Genomic DNA, 16137 nt, shown 5'->3' with positions numbered 1-16137 from the left:
TATATGTATATTTTTTTTGTTTTAAAATTTACAAGTTTATTTAAATAAAGCTACCCAGTTAATTTAGTTATGCAGAGATTAATTGTTATTTTCCGCAGTTAAATTCAAATATCCCGCCATCTAAATCGTGTTTGTATACACTCGTTTCGCGCAGGTCGCATATGATCGAGTGGCATAGACAATCGGGCCGCGGTGTGCGCCTGTATTGGTGCGTCTGTGTGTCTCGCACGGCTGGCTGCGAGCGTGTTAGTGCGCGAGGTGCTTGTCAGCGAGCTCCCGTACGAGCCCCCTGCCCGCAGCCCCGGCGGCCCCCCGACCCTGCAGGTGAACGTCCTCCGCCGTCGGAGCCCTCGCGTATCTCGCCCCGCTGCGGCGATCGATGCCCCCTTACATCACCGTGCGCCTCCGCCGTCCTTCGACAAAAAAAAATTGCCCCCCCCTCTCTCAATACTCCCCCCTTACATGCGAACCTTTGTTTGCGGTTATGTGTGGCACCCCCGTTTTGATTTCGCAATCTGCCCACCTGAGCACGTTTTTTCAAGCTAAAACGGGAAACATCCTATGTCCACCATTTTAAACTCGTTCTCGTGCGCACTCTGTCTGTCATTTATTTTTTTAACAAAACAAATGAACGCTGGAGTGTGAGCGAGACGGCTATACTACTTCTGATACGATTCTTATTTATATTCATCTTCGAGATTTCCTGAATTCTCATTCCATCTTGTTTTTCTTGCCATCTATAACATATGTTGTTTTGCAACTCATTGTATATTTAATCAGATAACAGAGCTACATATTACAATGTATATTATTGAAAATATATGTTTCAGTTTCAACTTTGATCTCCGCCGAGATACTATTCATATGTACTAACTTTTTCTATGCAACGTTGGATAATATTGTATCATACATGATTCATGATCGTCCACATATTTAGAACGAAAATGAAAATCAACTCGATCCCTCGTTACATCACCCAATTACTGATCAATCGTCACCTTGGTGCCTGAGTAGCATTCATTCTAGTCACTGGGGACACCCCTCGGAGAAGATTAATTCTCCTAAAGAAAGTCAGTCCTAATGCACCCTTTCTTTTTTCGTTACTACTTATCATTCACATCTTCATAACCGGCTGAGTACAGTGCTGAAAGTCAATTTGTTTCAAAAATTTCCTCTACTGACCTCTCTCTTGCACTAGATTCTTAGTTGTTAATTCTGACTGTACTGGTATCCCTCATTACGTTATCCATTTGTCTAGTCTACCATACAATTTTTCCTCATTAATGAGTGGCATTCCTTCTAGCCAACAGTCTAATGACAAAGGTGAAGACATCGGCAGAGTGCTAAAAATTAACTTCTTTAACCACTTCATGCTTGAAATATTTTTCAAAAAAACTGATATTATTTTTTTCTTTTTGTAGGTAAATAATAAATATTTAGCAACAAAAATAAAAATAATTTTTTTTTTTTTTTAGAACATTTAATCGAAGAAACACGTTTTTTATAATATAATAAAGATAAAATTGAACAATAAAAATAATTATTTATAATACATATTTCCTTGTTTAAAAATGGAAAACCCCGCACATGCTCGGGAACCGTCCTTAAGCGGTTAATAGCTCTTTCTACTCTTTCTTGCCTTGTACTAAATCTCTCTAGTTCAGAGGTCCCTAAACTTTTTTGTCTCGTAGACCACTTGCCATGTTTTTCGGTTTTGGGTAGACCCCCTGCTTGCTTGATATTGATTTTTTGCAAATTCATCAACTTCAAATGTGTTTTTGACAGCTGGTATCGTGCTACTCACTTTGAAAGACTTCTACTATCTGTGTATGTGGATTATTCCATTCATTGAAAGCCAAAAATATAGTCACCCACATTTACATCTCGTGGATCCCCAATTTTATTTTTCACTGACATAAACCCCTTGCAGGTCGTCGTCGACCCCTAGGGGTCGATATAGACCACTTTGAGAATCACGGTGGTATATCATTATGTGCAGGTTTTTACAAGTTCAAAATGTATTGCGACCACAAAGCGAATGCCTACATCCTACAACTTACACAATTTTATAAACATATATAATACATTTTTTACTTCATAGGTACTTTTATAAATAATGTATATGTCTTTATTTTATAAGATTATAATGTAAGTAGATAGGTACTAGAAGTGGTTGTTGAGATCCACTTCAGTGGACCCCCATTTTTATTTCATGGACCCCCAAATTTTTTTTCGCTGGCGTAGACCCCTTGCAGGTTATCATAGACCCCTGGGGGTCGATATAGACCACTTTGGGAATCACTGCTCTAGTTGTTAATTCCTATCCATATGAAGATCACAATCATTCACATCTTCAGAATCGAAATGAAAATCAACTCATTACATCATCTGACTACTGATCGATTGTTATCTCTGTGTTTGCGTAGCATTCATTCCACTCTGCCTTCTTTTATTAACCCATAGATTACCATAGTATCTAAAGTGAAAATATATTCATATTCGTTTTGTATTCGTTTTGAAATACGGTGGTGATCTCTATTGAAATAAGATTCACCTCTTCCATACAACGTTGAATCATATTATCTTATACAACAATCATGATCATTTACATCTTCAGAACTGCTCCATAACTTGACACTATACTGATTGTAAATCATCATTTTTCAACTCGTAAAATCGCTATAATTTTTTTAATACTAATGCTCTACATTCATGACTTTTTTAATGTATACAAAACATGTCAATAAATATTAAATTAATTTAAGAATTATTGTCATTATTTTTTATTGCTACCAAATATATTATCTCTGACATTTACAAGCGACATTTAAAACTTTTAAAATATTAGTAAAATTGATGTTGGATACATTTATATACCAAATAAATTATCTCTTAAAATGAATATAATGTATAGTCACTATATAAAATTAAACTTTTTAACTTTCCTGATACGTGACGAATATATGATGGTCAATCAAATATAAACGAGACATTTTCATTTAAATTTTTTTATTTGCAAGAAGAAAAAAACATGTACAGATCATTTTTTAACATAATCCCCTGCTTTAGAAATGCATTTTTTTATCCCGTCACCGTTAAAAGAAATTGGTTGTGTCAGCAGCCAGTTGCGCACAAACTCTTCTACTGTATCGTTGTTGTTGAATTGTTGCCCTCCCAGAGCTACTTTCAGTGGTCCATAGAGATGGAAGTTGCAGAGCGATAGATCAGCGCTATATGAAGGATGTTCAAGTGGTATCTAATTCATTTCGTTCAATTTTGCACACGTGACAGCTGCAGTATAGGGCCTTGTGTTGTCATGGAGAAGAACCACCTCTCGTATCGATTGGTCACGTCTTTTGCGGCGATAAGCAAGTTTGGCATCACTCAAAAACTCGCAGTAGTTTTTGAGTGATGCCAAACAAATACTCGCAAATCGGAAAATCATTATACGAAATTCCACGCTGGTGCGAAATAAGAGTCGCAAGCACCTAGCTTGCTGACAGCTGAGTCTTGGCTTTCACGGGGACTGCCTCATCCCTCTTTCTCCACTCCATGCAGGCTTATTTTGACTCGGGCGCGTGATGATGTACCCAAGTTTCATCACACATAACAGTGTGATTCAAAAGTGTATCCCATTGTTCTGAAAACCACACCAAGAGAGCCACTCAGATGTGCAAATGTGACAACTTATGTTCTGCAGTCAAAAAACGTGGAACCCATTGGGCACACACTTTATGGTATCCTAGGTCCTTGGTGATTTCATAGATTGAGTGCTCCCATAACATTCCTATCTCAGAACAAATGTTGAAAACTGTCAAACGTCGGTCGCCCTTCAAAAGATAACGAATGGCGTTTATGTTTTGATCCATAATGTTCGTTCGCGGACGACGATCATGTCTTTCATTTTCGAACCATTCATGGCCTTCCATGAATTCCTTATGCCAGGCATATACTCGAGCTCTTGACAGTGTTTGATCCCCGAACTGTACTGTTAGTCTCCAGGGAGTTTCAGCTGGTTTCATGCCCTCATGAGCGAGAAACTTCATTTTTATGCGTTGCGCAATTGACGGGTGCGCCTCCTCAGACAACTGATAAAACCGGCTAATCGTTCTCCCCACTCCTGACACCCATCAACCTTCGAGCGGCTGTTCAGTATTAAGCACTAAAAGAAAAGTTTCGTTTATATTTGATCCACCCTCGTACAAGCCAGCCTGCAATGTCTTTAGTCAGTTGAAAGAGTGCTAAAAATCTCCCAAATTCTGACTAAAGTTACGTTCCTCGTTACATTTTTTTTTTTTTTTTTTACAAATCTGGCCATTATGACTTAACAGGTTTCCCCCAATGCGTTATGATTAATATCATCCAAGTACTGACCGACTGTCGCATCAGTACAGTGACTTTATTCTAGCTAATAGTCTTTCGACAAAGGTGGAGATAGCTTACTTCTAATGAACCACCTTATTTTTACCCCACAAATATCGCAAAGTATTTTTAAATTATTAATATATTTCTGTTCAGTTCTGAAATATGATGTGATCTACGATAAGATTTATACTTATTAACCTCCCCCGTCCGACATTGTATCATGTGTATCATACGAGGCGTTGAATATTTTAAGGCTGAACTCATGTACACATTTTTCGAAGTTATTGACCACTTCATGCCTTGAATATTTTTCAAAAGTTGTTCAAAATACAATATTATTTTTTCTCTTTTTTTCAGGTAAATAATAAAATGTACAACAGAAAAATAAAAATAAAGTTTTTATAACGTTTAGAGGACAATTTAAATGAGCAATATATAAAATAATTGTTCTATAAAACGATTTGTTTGTGCATCACTGTTCAACACATTAAGCGCGAGCGAACTAGCATTGATCAGAACAGTGAAAACCCCATGAATAACTGCTACAAATACCTTTCCAAAGATAAAATCGAAGGTTTAACTTACATAAAAGCACAAAAAATTCGATTTATGGAACAAAGTATTTATTTAAATGCACATATCTCTTAAAATAATTCCCTGTTAAAACGCACCCATTTTTTTGAAAATATGTAATAATAAAATTGAACAATAAAAATAATGATCATATGAAAAATACGCACATGTCCCCGGTCTAATGCTAAGTTCTAAAATCTCGCACATGAGCAGGACCCATCTTTAACCACTTCCCGGTCGATTTCTTCAAAGGTAATTGTTTAAAAACGATTTCTTTTAATGTTTTAAATTAATATCTCAAACTAAAAAAAATTAACCCTTGAAAGCCATCAAAATTTATAATTTAAAATAATTTTTATTTTTGTTTTATGAATCAAAATATAAATAGTATAAATATGCGTTCATTTCTCTCAGACCCCAGTTTGAGAAAGGCTGTTCTTGAAGGAATACCCGAAATAGTGAAAATTATATGTTCCCGCACATATCCATGAGCGCCCGGGAAGCGGTAAAGTAGTTAAGATGTTTTTAGAATATAAATCGTTAACTAAACTCATTTTGAAGTCAAAAATAAATAAATAAATGTTTGAAGAATAATATAAAATAATACCTTGTTGAGTTTGCACAATAGTGGTTGTAGTCCTATGGGTATGTTTAGAAATATTTTTCAATAAACAATGTTATCATTTCTTGACCCTTGAGTTAAAAAACTAAATGTCAGTATTAAACTTTTAACTTGCATTTACCAAAACATTGTTTAATGAATTTTAAAACTCTCGATAGTCTACTGTCTTTCAGCAATACTTCTGTTTAGTGCACAATATGATAATTGTGTACTTTTTATTATATTATTTTGTGATTCTCAATTTGTAATTTTCTGGCGAATATATTTCAATCTTTAAATTAAATATTAGGTGTTGAATGATCAATTTTGAAAAATAAAGATAGCGGTTATGAAATAGATAGTAGTATTGAATAACTATAATTTTATACTGGAATGTATTTGTTAAGGATAATTGGTTAGATGTGGAACATTTTATAGATTTTTGTGAAAACCATTAACGCTTTAGTTAGTTGAAATGAAGTCGTTTCGAATTTAGATCAACTTTTTAAAAATGGTTTTAAACTACTTTATTTTTTCAATACAATTAGTTAAATAGACATATTACTCGAAAAATATCATCATGTTTAATAAATAATCAATGAAAGAGTCAAGCCGAAAATACCAGATGAATGTCAGGAGCTAATTGAATGATTTTTAATGTAGCATTTGCGATGAATCAAATGTTGATAGCAGTTTTCAATGTAATTTAAATTAATGTTAAACAAACTCTTTTTGCTACTTGTTAATTAGCACGACGCCATGCTCAAAAACCACCCGTAGTTATTCCCCACTGCGTTTCCCGTGCTGTTCAAACCCAAACCTAACCTAAACAAATTAACCATTTTACCATTATTATATTCGTTTAGATTAAGTTTGGGTTTGAACCGCAAATGGACGTTTCGCATCCGTCAAATTTGAGCGTGGCATCATAACAATTAACTAGTACCCATTTTATATTTTTATAGAAATATTTAACCTGTTAACTGTGTTAGACATGTATAGTTGTCAATCCACAGCTTTATTTTAGTGCAGTTTGCGAGTATACTCGCTGTGTAAAATAAAAATTACCATTTACTACAAAAACTCAAAATTTCAGTAAGAAGTAATAAAAAATCACATTTATTGGTATGTTTCCATTATATTACTGATAAAATTGCTTTATATTTTATAAAATAAGTTTTTAAAAGATTTTTAAAACTAAATTTCGCAGTTAATTGGTTAAACAGCGATGTTTTCTACAAAAGGATTGAACATATTGGACGAAATTTCGCAAGCAATATATTTTGAATTGATATTTTCTTTATTACCCAAATGGTTTTCAATTATAAGAGCAAGATCTGCTACATTACACACTGTCCTTCAAAACGACATAAATAGGTAATCGGTGTATATGATTAGTCTGATTTTATTACATCTCTACATGGGAGATTTTTTCGAGAACGTCACACAATGGACAAATATAAGTTAAAAATGTTAAATCATGTTGGTCGTTATTATTGATATTTTAATTGTTCATATTCTTAAAAACGTGTTTGAGTACCATTAGTGCCGTGAGAATTATAAAATGATTTATTATTGACAAACAAACAATTGTATGTGAAGAATTATTTATGGCAATCTTAATCACTCACATCGAACTCGCTGTAAATCATGCTGAAAATTATCTCTCCTTCGAAAACTACTCTGCCGTCTCACACTAGATTCTTTACTCCAACTGAACTGACATCCCCATTATCATCCTATCACTTTTTGGTGTGTGTATTGACAATTATACAACATCATATTGTATCAAATGATAATGATTAATAAAATCTTAGGTGCTGCAACATTACTAAACAGAATAAATTATCCTCCAAAGCATTCGTCATTACATCATCCAACCACCGTTAAGTATATCAATCGACTGTCGTCGCCCCAGTTCTTAGTTGACTTATTCTAGCTACTAGAGTATATTGACGAAAGTAGAGACACTGTCTGGAAAAAGATTAGTTTTCCAAATTGGTCCAAATTTAGTACACTCCATTTCTTTAATACCCTAAAAATGTTACACAGATGTTTAATGAGCGCTCATCAACCTCAGTAAGGGTTAATCTTTCTGAAGTATGTCTAGACAGTAGTCGTAAATTTACTTAGTAATCATTTGTATTTGTTGATTGCCAATGTTCACCTGAGGCGTACAAAACTAGTGACAACAATATACTCATTTATTTATATGTTAACGGAATCCTGTTTGTTGTATTTTACTCGTTGATGCTCAGTGCCATTTTTTTTAGCAGACAACTCCAAATCATTGAATGCTTTGATTCATATTTGCAGGGATCTTGCTACTCTTTTATGTCAGCTGCATAGCTGAGGATTTTTATGGACTTGTTATTGGTAGTACTGTCTTTGCAGAGAACACGACTGACAATACTGAAAATCATGTTGCGATTCGTTGTTTCAGCCATGATTGATTTATGTTGAGTCATTATGATTCATATTAAGTTAAACTATTCCATTATTGGTCATATAGTATATGCTTATAAATACATATATACACATGTTCGTATGCATAAATAGGATGCTTGTATCAATTTTTAGATTTACCTGATAAAAATTAAAAAAAAAATGAATGTAGAAATTGGATGTGTGAAGAAAATTATGTCACTCAGCTACAAATTGTTTCTGCGTCATTTTGCGTTAAGTTAATTACTATGTCATGCTTTACATCATGATTAATGTGACATGACACTGAAGGATAGATAATTCCTGGAAGTGCATTGATTAAAATAATCAAGAGGTTTGATGGTGATACATCATAAGATCTACAACTGAGTACAAACTTAATATTATTGAGTTACAAATAGGTCAAAAATCACATCAATAACATTTAATTATATTATTTAAATTTAACGGTATAGCATTATTTGTAATATAAATATGCATTAAACTTGACATCATTTTAAAAAAGATCCGAATCATATCTTACGATGTTGGATTTGCATTTTAAATATTTTTTACTCCAATTACAATTCTGACACATGGACTACATACCTTATCCAATTGTTGCTTCTTTGTAGAAAAGTGGGTGATGATTTACCAAAGAATATATCCTAATAAAAAAGCATTTCCTCTGATAATAATCTGTTACCAGTTTGAAGCGATTTTCAACACTTTCTCAGTTTTTGATTATATTTGGTCATATTTTTACTTTCTTTATTAGGCTTAATGATTTTTTCGTACTATCAATATTTAAAATGTGTACAATTTATATTTATAAATAATTTTTCAATAATTTCTTATATTGCTTGTGATTGAGAAACTGCCAATTTGTGTCAAAGCCAATTTTGCATACGACGATAGCCTTCGGTAACATCATCCAAAACTGCATATTATTATTAACCTGCATTGACTAATCTGAAGAAAAATGATTGAAATACTAATGAAGTAACCTGGAATTTTGCCCAAACCTTGTGTTAGGTTTCTCCTACTAAAATTATAAATAAAAGTTTAATTTATTTACATATGTATAATGTATATACTTACAATACTTGTTTGTCTTTTATGATAAGCGTGTTTATGATGATAAGGTTTGTATAATTTAAAATAATATAAGCAACATCCATAATGTCTTCGATATTGTTATTCATACATATGATTTTATTTCTGATAATATTGCAAATTTGAACGTAACTGTAAGCATTATTAGTTATTTCGACAAAACATATAAATAGATCTTCCATGCTCAGTACATATGTGAGAATTTTATTTTTGCTCTCTGCCATTTTTTATAGTTATTTATATCATGTGAGATATGCTGATATAATAATCGTCTATTTAATCCAATTAGGTAGTTAAACACTAATCTGATACATTATAGCAAATTATTAATTTATACCATATTAATTTCTTCCCGGGAAACGAATACATTTTTTTCTGGAACAGTACAGTTTTAATATACATTCTCAGAATAATTTGTTATCATCATTTAAATTTAGCCCATGACTTTGTAACTGAATGTTTCAGCAATTGTTTACAATATACAGTAATTTTCAATACCAGAAAGCTTCCCAACATTTGCTTAGATATATATATACAAATCAAACATTAAAGGAATATCAGTCGAGTAATAGAAGCTCTATTTAACCTCAAATTGGATATAAAGTAATATGATATCTATTTCAAATTTAATATTTTTTTTATAAAAGATACCACAAAAGATTTTGAGCTGTAATCCTATACATATGTTCTATAAAATATGTAATAAAGAAACCAAAGAACTGACTTGATAATAACACTCATACTTGAATAAACTTAAAATAAAGGTGTTTTAAAATTAACACAAGATTTTAATTTGCCGTCATTTGTGCAGTAAATGTTGGCAACTCTGAAAAAAGTAATTTGTTAGGGTTAGTAAAAATGGAGCGTTACACGATATGTGTTTTCATTATTGAATAATATCTCAAAAATAATGAAAGTTTGGCGGCCGCAATTCGAAAATTGAATACAAAATTTGGTCAGAATAGTGTTTTAAGTTCTTCAACTGCGAAGGGATTAATTGAAAAATTCAGAAAGATTGGATCAGTTGGAGACGCTAAGCACACTGGTCGTCCAAAAACAATATGTTCAAATGTCAATATCGAAGCAGTGCGTGAGAGTGTTTGTGAAAATCCCGGAACATCAATTCGGCGTCTTGGACAAGAATTGCAAATTTCAAGAAGCTCTTTACAGCTTATACTCACAAAAGATCTGTGTCTCCGTGCTTACAAAACTCAGTTCAACACAACTGAAGCCTAATGATCATGCACAGCGAAGAGAGTTTGTTAAATTTAATTTCGTTCGTTCGTTAATTTTGAGACACCCTATATTTCTGAATTATTTAAGAATTCTATCAACAAAAACTAAATTATAACATTGTCAATATACGCATATCACTATTATAAAAACAGTAGTTAAGAACAATTAGTCTGTTTATTGTGTGCATTTGGAATTTTATTATTGATTTTATATTTGGACAATAAATTGCTTTGTTAACAACCTACATATAATAGGCACTGTCACTAGCTTTTTGAAACTCAACATATTCTTAAGAATCTGTAATGTACATAGGCATATATAATATTATATGATAATGATTGCTATCATTGTCTATTTAGCAAACTTAATTTTCTGTTTAGTCATGTCTGATAATGAACAATAATGCTGCTAGAATTAGAAGTAGAGACTCATTTTATCAATCTCTTACTTACGTTTATCGTTCCTATCAAAAAATTGTAACTAGTTTCTTGACCAAGCTATACCTTAAGTATAATATATTAGTTTGAATTTTTCATAAATTAGGCCAGCAAACGTGTTGGGAGATCCACGAATTGTTGTTGCAGGACAATTAAAATATTTTCTCAATTAGAGTGTGTATTTCATATATTTTTTTGATGGTGTAATAATAAGAATATGCAACCTTAGACATAAAAAAATACCATCATAATAATAAAGTCTCCCATCTATTCTTAGTTATTAAATTCAGCAATAAATAGTATCATTTCTTGTAAAGGTTACAAATCGTCGTCAAACGCTACTTTTGCATAGTCAACAATTCTCACTGTATTATAAAAGCACATCATTGTCGACAAATACTTCTTTAAAATTTTCGAGATCTGATATAATTGTGAGCCATCTGTACCACAACGTACATTGCATTTTTCGATTTGCTTTGCACACACATTTGTAATGTACAACGCACCTCATTTTTATAGTTATTGTTTAGACTTTCGAGTACAAGTGAAGAGAGACCAGATTGTTTACCTCTCATTAGCAGGTGTTCTATCTAACTGTTAGCAATTGTGCTGAGATATCTGTGGACTCATCGAGACATGCCGAATATTATCGAAATTATCGTTTAACAATATATTTCTAGTACGCCAATACTGTTATGATTAACTTGAAATATTTCATATTTTTATATATATAAATATTCAATATTAGATTTTTTATTTTTAAAAAACTTCGCAGGTATCGCATTTACAGTGTCAGCGTGTACACAGACAATGCGGCAATGTATTACTTTTAAGTAAACTAATATATAAAGAAAAAGTGATATTACAAGTTGTATAATAAAATTATTTGATTTTGTTTTACATCGTAAATTTTATTTTAATTTTATTCAAGCAGAACCCTCTACTTTAAATTTTCACCAGCCACCACTAATTATGTATACATATATCTATAAAAAATATATTGAAATTAAACTCGTTTGAAAAATGCGCATGCAAAATTGCGATAAATACGTTGATAAAAAAATATTACAGTACCAAAGGTTGCACAGATGACCCCCTTTAACTATAATATAATAATGCATTATGCTAAAATAGTTTGAGGACAATGCTACCATACGCCCCCTGCAAAATAATAATTACGAGTCCCCTTCGTTTTTTCCTTCGATACTCCCCCCCCCCCCCATACACCCCCAACGAGTCGACCCTTATCGGCCATGCGTTAGTTTGTTCCGTGGTGTTACATATCGGACGGTTCGTTCTCAAGGTCGGCCCCCGCCGTCATCTCCTCAGTCAGTGACCACCTCGGTTTTCGAGAGGAGGAGGAGGCGGTTGTTGTTATTTGTAAACAGCGCGCGGCGCGTGCTCCTCCTATGTCGACCGCCAGTGCATGCCAAGGTCGACGACCTGCCTCGTGCTCCTGCCTGCTCCTGCGTATCGAGCGATCGAACCCCGCGAATTAATTCGGCGCGGCGCCGACGAGAGCCTGTAAAAAAACATACGAAACGTCAAAGGTGGATAACCGGCGGGCTGTTGTGGCCAAATTTTTTTACGTTGGTAACACTGTAATGATCTATTTTAATTCGTTTACGAATGTTTTTCAGCTGAAAATACAATAATTATGCATACGATATGTTGCTATAAAGGGTTGGTTGCCAAGTGTTTCAACGCTCATGGAAAATTGTCCTTTGAAACAGTCGTTTTGTACAAAAAGGATGCAAAAGTGAAAATTCAGGATATTTTACTTGGCAGTTATCTCGCTGAAATAAAGTCTTTATGCCTCCTTATTAGTCTACAATATGATTATTGAAGTGTAGTCCATAAAATTTTTGAACCTATTTTTTAAAATAAAAAAAGTTGATATTCTAGAAATTTGCATGTATGTTTTACATATCTTTTTTATGTTTGATGTGGTCAATAATTTTTTTTTTAAATTGCTTTTCATTTAAAAAATACAAAATGTCTAATATAGACCTATTTGTTTCCTACTTTTACTTTTAATTAGCTTTAAAAGTTTAAAATTTTAAAACGTGTTTATGTAGCAAAACTTTTTGGCCAATTTCGCAGAAGTTAGGACCAAAAGCATAAAAAGCAGAACAAATGTTCATAAAAATCTGTTTACCGAGCGTGACGCCGATATAATTGACAAGTACCATATCTTTGCCCGGTCCAAAAATTTGGCCAGATTTTTAGGAAAGTCAGAACTCTAACTAGGCCACTGAGGGTATCGTGCATTATTCTCCAAGGTCTAGTATAGACATCACTGGAAAATCGATCGCCAGGACATACGAATCATACCCACAAACAATGCGTCTTAAATGGAGATATCGAAATCTAACACCTGAGACAGCTTCAGAAAGAGTTATTGGACGCGATGAGTTCGTTCTGACGAACCTTTGTGTGTTCAAGTATAACAATACGCCAAACCAGTATTATAAACAAACGTTATGACTGCTTTATGGCCATCCAAATGATGATCGCGTTGAATATATGGGTTAATTGCACAGTAAAAGCTTTGTTGCAAGGTACTAAACAAACGCTCACTCAATAAATATTATTCAACGAGGGTTAAATTTCTAATCTGGTCGAGGCTGCAGAGGATCAATGCTCTGGTCATTGCATCACTTCTGACATCTGATATATCATATAAATTCGGCCCTTTCGTTTAAATGAAACGCTAGTTACACAAAATATGCTCGAAAAATTCGAATGTATGGGTAAAATGTAACAATTATATATGATGTGCTAAACATTTTTAAAAAGTAAGATGATAGTATTTTGTAAATACATATGAGTGAAGTATCTTAACCTACTGCGAGGTTGAAAGGTTGCCTACCCCTGCCATGGCACAAGAAATAATCCTCCCAACACTAACCTTAAGAATCAGGTAGATTTCTTAATAATAAAAGAAATCAGAGAATAATTGGAATCGATCCTTTGTGACAAGATAATGTGGGCACCCCCTCGACATACTATTACATATTATGTTTTTCACTTGCCGCTTTAATGTCTAGCTAGTCGTTTTCGACCATTTCATTTGAGTTCAAAACTTGATATAGCTGATATTACAAATCATTTTCGACAAAATAAATCAAGATAATGTGGCAAAAATATTCGGCCATGAAGCAAAAAGTGTTTTTCAAAACCTGCAGCTGCTAAAATGTTATTAGTAAAAATAAACATAATATTGTTAATTTTAACCCCCCCCCCCCTGAAATTGTATTATTATTTTTCTCTCTACTTTATATACTATTTCTAATTTCTTATATTTTCGGGGGGAGGGAAGTTCTCTCAAGTTAACTTCTCTCACTTATGAATTTCAAGAAGATTGCGAGATATTTTCATCGTTTCTTAATCTTGTTTAATTGCGCACTTTATTAACGATAAGGCTATAAAAGTTGATCGTTCGAAGCACTCGCTTTAAAATATGTAAAACTAATGCAAAGTGCGTAAACAACATTGATTTTATATAACATATCCCAACTGTATCGAAGCGTCGTAGTCTTAAAAGTAGCAACACGCATTTATTTAAGTTTTCCGGCATATATGATAATCGATATTTAAAAATCGCAACACATTATCGTTATAATATATCATTTTTATGTGTGTGCATAGTTTTAACGTTAATGCGTTGAGAACGTTCGAAGCTGCCTCGCGATAACTCCGCTGAAATGGCCGATGGGTCGCAAACTCGGTCCGGCGGCCGTCGCTTCTCAAACTATCCGCAACTTACCTATTTCGTTTTAAATAATTTTAATAGTAATAAAAGTATAAGACGAAGTAAGACGTCTCGCTTCTTTCAGGTGCATAGGTTGCATTTTGCGCAATTGTTTTTTCGCGTCGTCGGTACGTCACGGACGGATGATTCATATTTTTTTTATTGTCGACTCGGCAGCGACCCAGTTCGACCTGACGCTAGCAGAATTTTCGCCATTTTTGCAAGTATTATCTAGAACCTCGTGGCAACTAATATGTTCACCGTCACGCCGCATTGCTTTATAATTATTATTATGATCTCATGATGTTGCACGTGAAGGAAAATAAACACATTTTCTTGTCAAAGGTACGTGTGTAAATAAATGTGTATGGTTGGATTTTGTCCATTTTGCGACATTGCCACTTTTAAATAACGAACGGTACCTAAAATTCAAATGACGTTTTTAATTTATTTTAGTTGGGGTGTCGTTTTTGGGGAGTTATTTGAAGCGTGACTTTAATAGGCGCAATTTTATTGCTTAAAATAATGTTATATAAAATTTAACGCACTACTGAAATCATATGCGAATTATAATACTCTAACGCTTCTTTGACGTTTTTTATATAATATTTTGTTTGCATGAGTTAAAAAAATATTTTCCTGGCTTCTTCCGAGTGATTTATGGGCGTAGTTAGTGTTTTAGTAACTCCAATGGAGACAAGTTGCCAAGTTTTATGTTCGTACCAGAAGACAATCGTTATGAAACGGTACATTTGGCAGCGAGAAACTTCGCCCCCGAAAACTGCTAATCAATTCGAAAAAATGTTGTTAAATCACGCATTGAGAAAGTTTCCTTTAAACTGGAACCTCTATTTACGAGTGACTTGGCTTACAGTTTTTCAGATAAGAGCAAATATTTTTTTAATTTGACTACATACGAGTAAGAAAGACGTATTGCATAACTTAAAAATAATCTTTTCAATTTTCCCCCATTGAATTGGATTAATGTCATTTCAATTAATTTCAATGGGGAAAATTGATTTGCCATACGAGTAATTTGAGTTACGAGCTCGATCACGAACTCGTAAGTCAAGGCACCATTGTATTTGAATAATTTATTAACAGCTTCCCGGGCGAGCGATCACACATGTGCGCAAAAAAGTGTATCATTTTGGGCGAGCGCACCCATGCGTGCTAACTCGTATTAAAATAATAATAATTTTAAATTATTATTATTATTACTACTTGTTTCTTCGGTTATTTTTTACTTTGACAGTGGCTCTCAACACTTTTTTAATAATAAAAATATTAAATAATTAGTTAATACATATTTAAAAAATATGTTTACGTTATTATTTGATCATGTACTACAAATTAATAATGAAAAAATCGTTTTTTTATGAAAATTTGGAAAAAAAAATTCCCGGGTGGCCGTTAAACATCGTTAACACCAAAAAGAATTCGCGTTCCGAGAAAAAATTGTATTTTTTTAAATGTAGATGTTCAAAACTTTAATCCGAGATATAAAATTTACAAAACAAGTTTTTTTTTAAATATTTTTATATGAATTTTACAAAAATAATTAAAATCTAACAATAGCTTATGTCATAAGTTTCAAATATAATGTGTCAATCTAGATCGGTATTATTACG

The 16137-nt window shown here is 33.1% G+C and overlaps 1 protein-coding gene across 13 annotated transcripts in view; it reads left to right on the top strand.

Annotated features, from left to right (window-relative positions):
* Nucleotides 1–218: 218 nt before the first annotated feature.
* ctrip (E3 ubiquitin-protein ligase ctrip) overlaps nucleotides 219–16137 on the top strand; it is a 30435-nt gene continuing 14516 nt past the window's right edge. For 8 of the 13 annotated variants that reach the window (XM_088196004.1, XM_088196000.1, XM_088195996.1 and 5 more), the window contains exon 1: nucleotides 219–324. The gene's annotated coding sequence lies outside the window, so the exon portion shown is untranslated. Of the gene's footprint in view, nucleotides 325–12083; nucleotides 12342–16137 lie in introns of those variants that run through there. The other 5 variants (XM_088196009.1, XM_088195995.1, XM_088195978.1 and 2 more) reach the window with 4 other exon arrangements.

This window comes from Plectrocnemia conspersa, unplaced genomic scaffold (assembly GCF_051122295.1).
Source record: "Plectrocnemia conspersa isolate PC_06_02 unplaced genomic scaffold, ASM5112229v1 ptg000010l, whole genome shotgun sequence".
Classification (NCBI taxonomy): domain Eukaryota; kingdom Metazoa; phylum Arthropoda; class Insecta; order Trichoptera; family Polycentropodidae; genus Plectrocnemia; species Plectrocnemia conspersa.
Note: the sequence above shows the minus strand (reverse complement) of the source record. Positions and strands in the feature narration are given on the sequence as shown.